Source organism: Limulus polyphemus, unplaced genomic scaffold (assembly GCF_000517525.1).
Source record: "Limulus polyphemus unplaced genomic scaffold, Limulus_polyphemus-2.1.2 Scaffold1582, whole genome shotgun sequence".
In the NCBI taxonomy this organism is placed as follows: domain Eukaryota; kingdom Metazoa; phylum Arthropoda; class Merostomata; order Xiphosura; family Limulidae; genus Limulus; species Limulus polyphemus.
The window spans coordinates 191,401-204,734 of record NW_013667192.1 but is presented as its reverse complement, the minus strand read 5'-3'; positions in this window follow the sequence as shown (position 1 = coordinate 204,734).

Sequence of the window (13,334 nt, the reverse complement as noted above, 5' to 3'; positions counted from 1 at the left end):
AAATAACAGCACTTGTATCGTCTATATATATATATATATATATATATACATGTGTGCATGTAATTGTTGACACAGTAGCTGTGCAATAAGACAATCAACAAAATAAGTAATGGAGCACGGAACTTTCCAAACCATGAAGTAACCATGACAACTCAGGTAAAACTGTTGTAACATTAAGTCTCATGCTCAGTTGTCACAGTGTATGTTTTACAGTTGCATTACTTGAAACTGTTAACTGTAATAAAGCAATTGGATATGTAACAATTTAGAATGCCTACTTCTCAATATAAACTAGTTGCTTTAAACTACGTTGCTATTACAATGATTATGGTAATGTTGAACTCAGTCTATTCATCAGATAGTCCCACAAGATACATCTAATTATATTGGTAATGTTAAAAGTCAGTTTTGGTCCTGGGTTCAGGTTCAGCAGCTCAAAATCAGTCTATCGGTCCAGGTTCAGAATAGTTTTCAATTAGAATTATCTAGTTTTCATGGAAGTATACACAAGAAGTTATTGCGGTCTAAAAAAACTCCACTTCTTTGTCACAAACTGCAATTTATTATTATTATTTATTATCATTAATTATCATAATTTCTCTCTATATTTTGCATATATCGACGAGACCAAATTAATGGTATAAGTCTGTCTCGGCTCTAGTTTAATTAAAAGATAACTTCCTTTAATCACAATTAAATAACAATTGCCATATAGACAAGACTTTCCAGGGATATGTTAACTTTTATCAATTATAATGATGAGCTTTTTTTGTAGAGATGCTACTGTGTGAAGGTTTCATTTTTAAGCTTAAATTTACATAGACCCTTATATAATAAAAACAAAGGTAAGTTCTGGATTAGTTCATTTAGTTATTTTGTGTTTTCATTAATTTTCTTCTCGAAATTGTGATACAAAATAATTGTCTGATAAAGGTCAGTTAGGAGAGAACTTACCTGGCTTCTTTATAATATATTTGTCTGATAAAGGTCAGTTACCAGGAAACTTACCTGGCTTCTCTATAATAGATTTGTCTGATAAAGGTCAGTTACCAGGAAACTTACCTGGCTTCTTTATAATATATTTGTCTGATAAAGGTCAGTTACCAGGAAACTTACCTGGCTTCTTTATAATATATTTGTCTGATAAAGGTCACTTAGGGGAAACTTACTTGGCTTCTATATAATATGCTTTCCAAAAACATAGTGTTGAAAACTTAAGAATTTCAGACTCATTGTGATTTAAAAAGAATAAAGATGCACCAACACATCAGATGTATTTTGACACGTCCGTTGATAAATGCCAAAAGGGACATGATGTATTTGTGGAATACAAATACTATTATAAATACAAATACTGTTACTGGTTTGCGTGCCTTTTGCCAGAAACTGTTATCTTAGTATTACTTAGTTTAAGTGTGTACAAGATTGATATTTTGTCACACTGTGGTATTATTGTGTCAGTAAACTTTACATTCTTTTACTTATTCAAAAGATTTCAAGAAGTACATTTTTTTAACCTATAGAACGGAGAAAGCAGCATATCGAAAATGTTATAAGAAAAACGTGGACACTAGTGAACCACAATACCAAATAAGGAAGATACAGGCTTGAAGCCCGTCGCAGGAGTTTGCCCAGGACACATTCCGTGTCTTGACCTAGAGGCGAGAAAACTCACAGCTACAGTCTCTAGTGCCAGACAGACGTGGTATATTGAGATAAAACCCCAATTGTTTATATAATGCTCCTGACAAAATGAATCAATGTCACCAAGAACAGTTAATGGGACGACGAGGAAATCCCTGAGCGAATTAAGCGATATCAGTAACCAGAACAATCCTGGTTACATTCCTCTGCAAAACAAAGTAGAATCAAGGGCTTTTTCGAAGTTGAAAGAAGACTAAAGTGAACGTCAGTACATGTATTAAAGATTTAGAATACCACCGAAATATCCCGTCTATTTCATGCTTTTGTTACCTTTGATAAACAGGTAGGTATCAGAAAGCAATACTATAGAACCGTGATTTGAAGATAAATAATTAACACAACTTTCATTTTTATACATTGACACCTATATAAAACGACAAAACAATACACGTAACACACGTTCTGTAGGGCGAGTTGGCCTTCTTCCCTTAGTTCCGCTCTACTGCTAGCTGTTAATTTACTTTTTAAACATATATTTTTGAAAGATCTAAACGTTCATATAAAGAAATTAAATCAGCATCTCTAAAATGTGTGCCAAATATAAAAACTAACGGTTTGTTTGTATGTGTGTTTGTTTGTAGTTATGCACAAAGCTACACAATGGGCTATCTGTGCTCTGCCCACCACGGGTATCGAAACTCGATTTCTAGCGTTGTAAGCCCGCAGACATACTGCTGTGCCACTGGAGGCCAACTTCTAGTATCAAGTCGGTTCCGGTCTTTTATATTTTTTCGTTTCTTGAGAAAAATTAAACTTGGAATTTCTTTATTTGTCGTGTTTTTCTAAAATATTAAATAAGTACTTTTTGTTTGCTTGTAGTGCCCACCACGAATATTGAAACCTGATTCTTAAATTAATATATTTCTTCCTCATTAAAAAAAAATGTTCAAAAAATATATCTGTACCAATGAAAATAAATTAAAACCAGGTCCGAGAAACCAACTTTTAGGTGTGGAACCAATACCGAGAATCGGGACTGAGATGGACTTTTAGTACTATTGTAATGAAACACTTCCTTACGGTTCTGAATTCTCGATACCCTATTCCAATTTCCATACGATTAACACTGCTGGGGTCTTATACTGGCAGATGAGTATGTTAATTATTATCTACAATCAGTTTTTGCAAGAAGAAGAAGAATAATGTTACCACACTGCTGAGTCAAACAGAAGTCCTGGTGCAGCATTTCACAATCCCCTCCCTAGAACGCCTAGATCAGCGTTTCTCAAACTGAGGATAGCAGACCCCCAAGGGGCCGCGAGGGTACTCCAGAGGGATCCGCAAGTCATGCCCGAAATTGCATAAAAACATTTTTTTGAAATGTGATGTATTGAATAAATACTATTTTTCGCAAAATTAAATTTGTATGTATTAAAGCATTTAATTTTGGAATACAGCTTTTCATTTACACGGAATCATTTTTTTTTTCAAAACAACAAAAAAACATCGATAGGCTTGGGGGTTTCTCGGGTTGAGAAACGCTGCCCTAGATTATTCACGTCAATGATCTTTTTTATTATACATATATAAGAGATATAAACTTGTAACTCGTGCTTACTTCTACATCGAGACTTGTAACTCATGCTTACTAATACATCGAGACTTGTAACTCATGCTTACTTCTACATCGAGACTTGTAATTCATGCTTACTAATACATTTCTCGAAAAGTTAGAAAAATTTAAACAAAAGGTAAATTCTTTCTAGTTATGGAAGAATAAAATTAGCAATTGTTTCAACTGCAACATTTATTCATCACTCCTATTATTCAAAAAATAATATTTTAATAAAGGACACAAGCTTCTTTGAAAAGAGGTGATAAATTACCTTTTTGTGTAAATTAAAACATTAATTACGTCCATACTGAATTTTGCTAGTGAGATAACAGACTTATCATCAAAGCAGTAAACAAAAGTAACTCTGTTAGCAAGTGTGAAAAGCTAATGTTATTTCTATTACACTTATAACAATATTGTTATGACACTTTGGTCAAGATTAATCTATGTTGTTTCTAATCTGTACCGATAAACGATTAAAACATTCGATTTTACTGACAATGAAGACTGATTTCAGGTTTACTTATATTATACAAAAACAAACAAGTACACAGTCAAATTCTGATTAAACTTAGCCAATTAATAAAACAACTTGGTTCTAGGTCTTCTTAGATTTAAATACATGCACCTATAACCGAAGTTAATCATTGTATTTTTGAGAAAGTTCAATAAAATACAAGTAATCTATTATAGACAAGGAGTTCTTAGGTAGCTTTGACCGGCCCGGCATGGCCAGGTGGTTAGGGCACTCGACACGCAGTCTGAGGGTCGCGAGTTCGAATCCCCGTCACACTAAAGATGCTCGCCCTTTCAGCCGTGGGGGCGTTATAATGTAACGATTAATCCCACTATTCTTTGGTAAAAGAGTAGCCCAAGAGTTGGCGGTGGGTGGTGATGACTAGCTGCCCTCCCTCTATTCCTAAATTAGAAATGGCTAGCGCAGATAGCCCTCGTGTAACTTTGCGCGAAATTCAAAACAAACAAATGTAGCTTTGGACGCCCCAGTGGCACAGCGGTATGTCTGCGGACTAACATCGCTAAAATCCGGGTTTCGATATCCGTGGTGGGCAGAGCACAGATAGCCCATTGTGTAATTACAAACAAACGAAACATAGCTTTGGTTGAATTGCAAATATTGAACAAAATATTAGTATTTAGAAAAGGTATAAACTGGTTTCTCTAAAATATAAAAATGAGCTAATAATCCATTGAACACATAGTTTTTATCAAGTATTCGTAAATATTCTATATATGTATATTTTAACAAAGAAAAATTACCAAAAGCAAAAATATTTATAAAGGATATCAATTACCTAATAAAAAAGTGAATGTTTAGTGACGTTCTCACTAAGATACTTTAAGCAGTGTCAAATATAATGTAAAATACGAAACCTTGTAAATGCAATCAGTTTAGAAACGTCAGTTTATATCAGGAGTATTACATTAAAGTTTAAAAAAAATGATGATTGTTTATTACAAATAAATATGAAGCCAAGTCTATCATTCGATTCACCACTTGTCATTGAGTTATACCGGATTCAGGGATTTCCACCTCTCAACAGTAACCCCGGATAAGGAAAAATCGAAACAATAAGACTAGGTTTCAGCTTGTTTTACAATTTTATGCACAAAGACACAGAAGAGCTATATCCCATAATCATCCTTAATTTTGAGCTATAGGGTAAGCAGTTTGTCAATAGTGACCACAGCCAACTCTTGGACAACTTTTGTCTGTCCGGAAACAAGTAATTTAACCGTCATTCTTGTAGTGCTTCTGTGGCCCCAAAGTGTGGAAGCGCGTTATTTTTTACAGCGAACAAACGCGAAACTTGTATTCTCAGAATGACAGTGTGTACACGTTAACCTTTACACTACACTTGGCTGATAATTAAAAGGAATGACAAAAATATACATCTCATACAATTTTCATTTTGTATTTCTCCTTAGCTATAAACTCTAAAACCCTTTCAAAAGAACAAGTGAGAGCCTAGTCTTCCAGATGGTGAAGGGTTCCTGGAAGAGCATGTACATACATGTATGGAGTAGTTAATTAAAACCAGATGAATTGAAAAGACTGTTAATCAAATTAGTTTACATTTCCAAATGTAAGTTTATGTTCACATAGCAAATTAGCCTTTAATCAAGGATAATGAAAACAATGAATCTTGAAGGTTGATATTGGATAATGAACTGGTATATGAGTAATATTCACGTAAATTGATTTTAAACAAAAATATTCATGTGTTCTTAATATACAGCAACTTCTGTTAAGCAAAGAACAAATGGGCACAAAGAGCAAAAAAAGGACAAGCAAATATAAATGAAAAAAGTTTTATTCAGAAATAAATGTATTTGTTGTATAAATGGCTTCCATATTATTCATCTGGAAACTCTGTAGACGCTAGAGCTAGAGAGGGTATATCTCTACCAGAGGAAGACAGTACCAACAATCATGATTATATCACATTTGAAGTCCTGTTGTGGTATCTAATAATCCAAGGTTACCTTTATCAACGATCACTTTCATTATTCATATTCCAGAACGATAAACTTATAGCTCGTGTTAACTTGTACATGCAAATATAAGCTTTATTGAACAGTCATTGTGATAGGTAACCTTGCATAAAGATTTAGAAAAAAATACGAGAATCTGCTTAAATAAAAATTATTTTAAACAACTAAATGAAGGGTAAAACTTCGTTTTTTTTTTATATGAGTATACACACACAAACACACCTTCCTTATTTCAGGGCCTTATTAGCTCCAGACTGTAAAGTTGAAAGTTAAATTCAAATTAGAAGTTAGCAAACAAGTCATTTTCCAGAAATTCCTTTAACATTAGATGTGAATTTACATAAAGACAACAAAAGAGAAACGTTACTGAACAGGTAGAATCCAGTAACAATTAAAAACTAAGTAAAACAAATAAGGGTTAAGTAAAACTAAACAAAATCAAAATCAGGTAAGTAGAACTGAACAAAAATAAAGTATAAACTAGTTACACTACGCTTGTAAACTGTAACCTTGTTAAGGTTGTTTCACACATTTTGTGAATGGTTTCAATGTGTTTCTGAAGAAGACCTAACAGCAATTGCCTTAATGACCTCATTTAACTATGAGATAAAGCAGAATAAAATGCACAGCAGTCACGATAAACTTAATTTTTATTCAGGGAACTGTTACCCTTTACAATATAAATGATGTATTTGTTCTATGATAGATATACAACAAGGGTTTTTCGATACGGGAATGATTAAATCTCAAAATAAGATACAGGAAAAGTCTCCTTGTATTGATACAATAGTCTTACAAATACAGAGATTGGGTACGTTATGTTATAACGATCTTTGAAGCCTCACCACTCTGTTACAGTGTCAGCATGTCTAGTCATACGCATAGTTTCCATCGGACATGGCTCTGTTGTAAAGCTCTTCATACCCGAGACACAACACTCATCTTTACTGTTTTCCACTATCAATCTAGTGTAAAATAATTATGGATGTCCAATTCAGATTTCAGCAGTCTGATTTCACAGAAATCCACATGTGCTGCATCCATCAACTTAACAAATATACCTTCATATGGAATAGAAGGAATACCTGTTTCTCTCTACTGTCGCGTGAGGTTTACGATGGTTGAGAGAAGTATGACTGCAAGAATTATCTTTGTGAATCCTAGGACCTTCATTTCCAGGCAGTGCTACTTCTTGGTCAAGTTTTGTATGGTTGCTTGTGACGCGTGGACGACTTTTGCCACTGAGCTTTATGTTTGTGTATTCTCACTTGAAAAGGCTTTGCTAACTACGACTGGGGTATGATTTGTTGTAGGTCTCTTTATAGATGATCCTGGTGTCCCAAATTGATCCATATTACTTTATTGTCTAATCCTAGTACAGGGGATATCTCAATCCTGAAAAACTTACATTTCCAAACCTGAGCACATCTTTATGATCTATTTATGTATAAATATTTCATGTCAAAAAGGGCTGTAACATAATTTTTCAAAAATTGATCACTTTTTGGTGGCATCACACTACCTACATACACAAAACAATGAAAAATGTAACTCACAGAGATTTTATATTGGCTTTGTTTGTCCTGTTACTTGTTGATCTGCAAATTTAAATTCAATTTTATATAATTCACTTATTAATAAGCCATTACAAAAATTCCTCAAATTGAACTAAATGAAACTACTTAAAGGAGAAGATTCTTGCAAATGAATATTGTGTTATTAAAAATAAACAACTAGAACAGCAACACATTCCATGAAAATGTGATATTCTCGGGAAGGAACCATGGGATAATAGGAGGAATCTTCCAAAATTATATTGTGGAGCAGAAGCTTGACTTTCTCTGACTTTGACTGAAATTGGCACAAGGAAAGAGACTGACACAAACTTTCACACAGTAAAAATCTTTATTTATAATAAACAACAACTAAAGTAAAATACAAATCTTTGTATTACACCTTTATTGAGAAAGAGAGGGTGATATATAAATTAATCTAGTTGTTAAAATTTTGACTTAAATCTCAAATCCAAAATCTTGTTCTAAACTGAAAAACCATTGAATTGCATAAGGAAGACAACAATGACAGTTCTCTCAGGATACAGGTACCAGCAACATGACTGAAGATCACTCTCACTTCAACGCAAGACAAGTCAAACCCCTGGGGCATCACCTGAATTGGCATTAGAAAATATCACTGTTGGTTTCTTCATAGAAAGCATTATGTTATAGCAATCCTTTCTAACAAGAAGCACATGTGATGCCATGGTTAACTGACGCAGATACATAAGTAACTAGATCAAAAGGAACTTTATGTCTACCTTGAACGACTTTCTATGTCAGAACAGGACAACAAGTATACTGAAATTTTGAAAAAATATACATTAACTAAATGGTAAGCCTTTTATGCCACAAATATAAGATTTTCTCATGTCCTATCTCTGAAGAGAAAGCATACTCTAGAAACATTTAAACAAATAAGTGTAATCGAGGTGGATACGAATTCATATATTTTTAGCATAGCTCAAGGTTAATTCAAATGACTAACAAAATACTCAGATATAATGTATTTTGCCGATGTTTAGAAAAATCTAAAATAGCCGTTTCAAATGCATGAACAGTTTTAGGAAGGGCCACAAATGTGTCATGAGAATAAACCTACAAGAAACGATAATATCAAAATGAGTTAGTTCGAGTATTAAGGTCAACTACCAGGTCTAGCAAAACTCGATGTCAAGGTAAATTTTCAGCTATTTGCATAGATTAAGCTGTCCCTTAGAATAAGTTAATAAAAAACTAAATTATGTTGTGGAAATTTGGAACGAATACCATTTTTCTTTCAGTTTTAAGCTCACGAAAATATAGAAATTCTCACATATGCATGCTTTCAATGCACATGTTATGCTCAACAAGCAGTGAAATTAACTATGGTATGTCTTGACTTTATTCTCATACCCATTTTCACGGGTCATTTCCATAGAGGATATCATTGGAGATTTCTCTAATTTTGCTTCAGTGCATTCTCTAATGATACTGATCATGTACTTGTTCAGGAATACCTGTAGACTGTGCCCTCTCTACCTTAACTTATGATTTAACCACAGGACATAGGCTACCAATGCACTCTGAGAAAATTGACTATTTCATACAAATATATAGTGGTTAGTCTTATCGAGATTGAATGATTTAGAGCTTTTCCATTCAGAGAATAATGCTGTATTTGTTTCCTACATTGAATTGTAGCTATGGTTCTTTAGGGAAATAAAGAGTGTCTTTCATTTATTTACATTGTGCTCACCGTCTCTTTTACAATTCACCCTGTTTAGAAACTCAGTTAACTTTACAGTACATTTTCTTGCCCTTCTCTCACTATTATGGTACTACTATTATCTGTAAAAAAGCATTGCACTTGAAAATATCACACAGTAAGGTAGTAAGGATAACATTCCGTGCTGTGACCACAGGATTCGTTTTGTGGAGTTTTCTGTCTTTTTGAACGTTATACTTTTCTGAATGCTTTTTTATACACTTACATAATATACATTTTGAGCTTTGTATAAATTAAAATACAAATCTGTAAGTAAAGGACTTATGAGCAAGGTGAGGAGTTGGATTTTGTGGATAGAAAATGATCTATGAGAGTTTCAATGTTTAACAGAAGCCTTTCTTAGAATCATACTTTCATTACTACTGCAAGAGCCATTTCTGAACTCTAGATCTGGCCACAAACCTCAAACCTCAAGCCTAGTCATTGTCACTGTGGCCACCTGAAAACAATTGGAGGTATCACTTATAGATGAACTTTTCTGGGTAAAGCCATCTCACTCTTGATAAGTAGAAAAAATATATGTGGGGTGGCTGTGAGTATTTCCAATTGGATAGGCATACGCATGCTACTAGAACCAATATGCTATGAAAAATCCTGGAATTGTGCAGAACATGAACACGAGATACTACGAACATTCACCCAAATGTAAGAGTTCTTGGACACCACTATAATCCAATACTTGAGAAATCTGGATGTCTCAGCTATGCTGGCTTAGACAACACTGACGAGTTTTCTTTGCAACAACAAATTCCTGTTAGTGAGGTGAAACAGAAATCTCCACGAACATTCAAGCTAATAGCTAAGAAATACATTGATAATTTTCTTAAAATTTCAAGCTGCTTTCAGGAATAAGTGGGGAAATACTTAATGCCAAGTGTTAATGGACCAACATTTGACTCAATCAAGCATCTGTATGAGTAGTAGCTCAATGTCTAGAAGACAGTCTTAGCTGAACTGTGCTGATTTTTTAATATAATGTGGAACAAAGTTAATCATCATACCAAATTAAGTGCTAAAAAAGTAGGCATTCGTTGGATAACTTAGCTGCTTACATGGATGATATGCATCACCAATATTGGGAGGTATATCCCATCATAGTAGTTGCATAATATGGGAATGTCCTTGTTGTTAAGTGCAGTCTTAGCCAAAATGTTTGCATATTTTGTAACAAATAAGATCATTATTATCAAGGTGGAATAGAAATACACTTAGCACTGTCAAACTGAGAAATGCATGTTATATTAAACATATACATATGTAATTCGTATACTGAGACAGGCTCTATGGATATTATGAACCATTTATTAAAACAGCAAACATTTTCATCAGACACCTGTAAAAAGTTGTATATTTCAGCATCACACAACCACAACAAAATCTTACCAAAACATATATATAATGACAAAATATAACATCAAATTATTATATACAGAGAGTCCGTAACCTTATATCAGTATATATTAAACATTCACTACTTGGTTGGATCTCTTTGTACTCTAATTACCTCTGCAAGGCGATGTAGCATGCTATCAACGAGGTTATTGATTTAATCCACCGTAATTTCATCACAACTTGTCACTAGACAGTGCTGAAACTCAGCTTCAGTAGCTGGTTTAGGGTCGTGGTTAGCAATTTTCCATCTCAGTTCTGCTCAACATTTCTCAATGAGATAACGATCTGGAGACTTTGTAAGCGAAAGTAATTTTGTAACATCTTCCTGGTTGAGATAATCCTGTATAATACACTTACTGTGGGATTTGGCATTTTCACCCTGGTACACAAAGCTGATGGCAGAAATATCTTCTCCTTGTGATGCCTGAAGTAAGCACTATTGACGATTTCCTGAAAAATATGAAGAGTAGTTTCCACCATGATAAATAGCTGCCCATATATGTACTGCACCACTTCCTTTGTGTTCCCTGTGGGAAAGACAGTCTTCCCTCATCTGTTCTCCAGGCAAACGACGAAAACGAATCCTACCATCAGCTTTAACAAGTTGGAAACAGGATTCATCTGAAAAGACGAAATGGTACCAGTGTTCTAACTGCTCTAAGTTGGCATGCTGTCTTGTCCAAGTAACTCGGTGACGACGGTGAATTCTGGTTAATATCGGTTTCCAGATAGCCCTTCTTGCAAAATGTCTTTGTTTTGGTCAATCTCCTATTCACTGTTCTTCTGAATACCCTCATGCTATTCTTGTCATCAGATGTTGCAAGTCTTCTTCTGAACTTGACATGTTAACCTGATCAAAACACAGTCATCTCAGCAAGTGATTTTTGGCATCTACCAGTAGACTTTCCTGGAACAAAGTTTTAGGATTCTGGCAGTACACTAACAGTACCCTACTGTTCTGGCAATGTCTGTTTGCTTCATACCATTTCTGGACAGTTGAATAATTTGACGCTCTATAATACCAAGTACTTAGAAATTCTCTGAACAAAGCATTGATCTGTTTCGAAAAGGATTATACCAAAATCACATCCTTTTATACCAAACAGGTTGTGTATGTGTGTTTTGACATACAAATGCTCAAAACAATTCATCCAGGCCAAAATAACAACTCGTACATGTTCTTTCCGTTTATATGTTACGTTCTACGTTACTACTCGGGCATTTACTCAATAACTACTACATGCATATAGAAAATAATATCAATAAGGAGAGTATCCAAACAAAAACTGTATATGGAATAACTGTCAATGAAATCACATAGCATCACCAGGATGATAAAGTAATATACTACCTCTAATAGAAACAGTATCTGTGGTGACAAGCTTAAAGTGATAACTTCAAGCAGGTTGCAGGAAAATAATAAGCCTGTAGTGCCAACTGCAGTGCTTGTATCACAACCATATTGGGTTTTAGAGGTTCCTGCAATACAAAAGTGTTTTTCTGAATGTAAAAACATTCTAGCATCCTGATGTAACTGTACTAGATATCAGTGTATGGACAAGGTTTTCCAGGGCCTCCAATGATGATTGTGCCACAACAACTGTCATTGGAGCCTTCTTCAAATATTGCTATGAACAAGAGGAACTGAAGCACGTGATTTGGTTGTGGGCTATTAAACATCGAAGAAGAATATGCCATATCTTTTTCCACAAGAAAGGTAAAATACACAGTTCTGTCCAGATACTCAAAAGATGCAGAATAGTTGAAAGCAAGTATTGACTGCTGCTACTCTGACTCTGGAGAACTAATAAAGTCCAGGTTGAGTTTGGTCACTGGTTGAGAGTGCAATAGTAAACTTCTGTCAAAAGCATTTGTGATCATCATAGCCCATACAAAGCTGGGTGGTACTTGATATATGGCAGTAAATATTAAGGGGGTGAAGTCGATTTCTTGAATTGATACAGAAGCCACAGTAATACCACTCCAACCAATTAATACAGATTTCATTCTTGTGAATGGTGACCACCTAGAAGCAATTAGATAGATACATTTCCAAATATGTCTTGATGCTGTGATCTAAAGGATAAAGTAATTACCTCTGATACTTGTTCAAGAAATGGGATCTTGAGGATGAATTTACAGTCAAATTGTTAACCAGTTTTGGCTTTGCAACGAGTAAACTACATGTCTGTGGAAAACCGTTCAATGATATTCATATAAGGGCTGAGAGCACTGGACTGAAGAAATGCATGTTGAGAAGGGATTTGCATTATCTAAAAATGCACATATGGTTTTGTGTGTTGTAAACAGACTCAGTCTAGTATGTATACTACTGTCATCAGTACAACCCCAATACTGATCTAAAATTATAGACATTAAGCTATCAAATTCTTACATAGCATGGTGGCATATTGAATGAAGCGGGAGACATTGGAGTTAGATCTACAGCTAGGGTGTGCTTCTTCACACTGCATCAAAAGCAAACTTACCAATGTCAGATCATCTGAGATTGATGGTTGATAATTGTGTGAACAATTTAAATTTGACTCAATGACAGAATTTCATTTGAACTGCTGGTTTTATATGCCAAATATACATTTAGGACAGACAACAATAATTCAATGCCACATAGATGCAGGTAATGTGTATCCAATAAAATGATCACCATACAGAGTTCTGTGGTGCACTAACGATACAGTCATAGCTGAAATACAATAGATATCATACAACTTTCAAAGAGTGCTTGGTCATTTTCAGTTTGCACTAGTTATAAACTAGGAAGGTTTTTCCGGATTCTGTGTGGATTTTAGATGAGTAAACAGGTGTACCATGTTAAAGCCTTTCC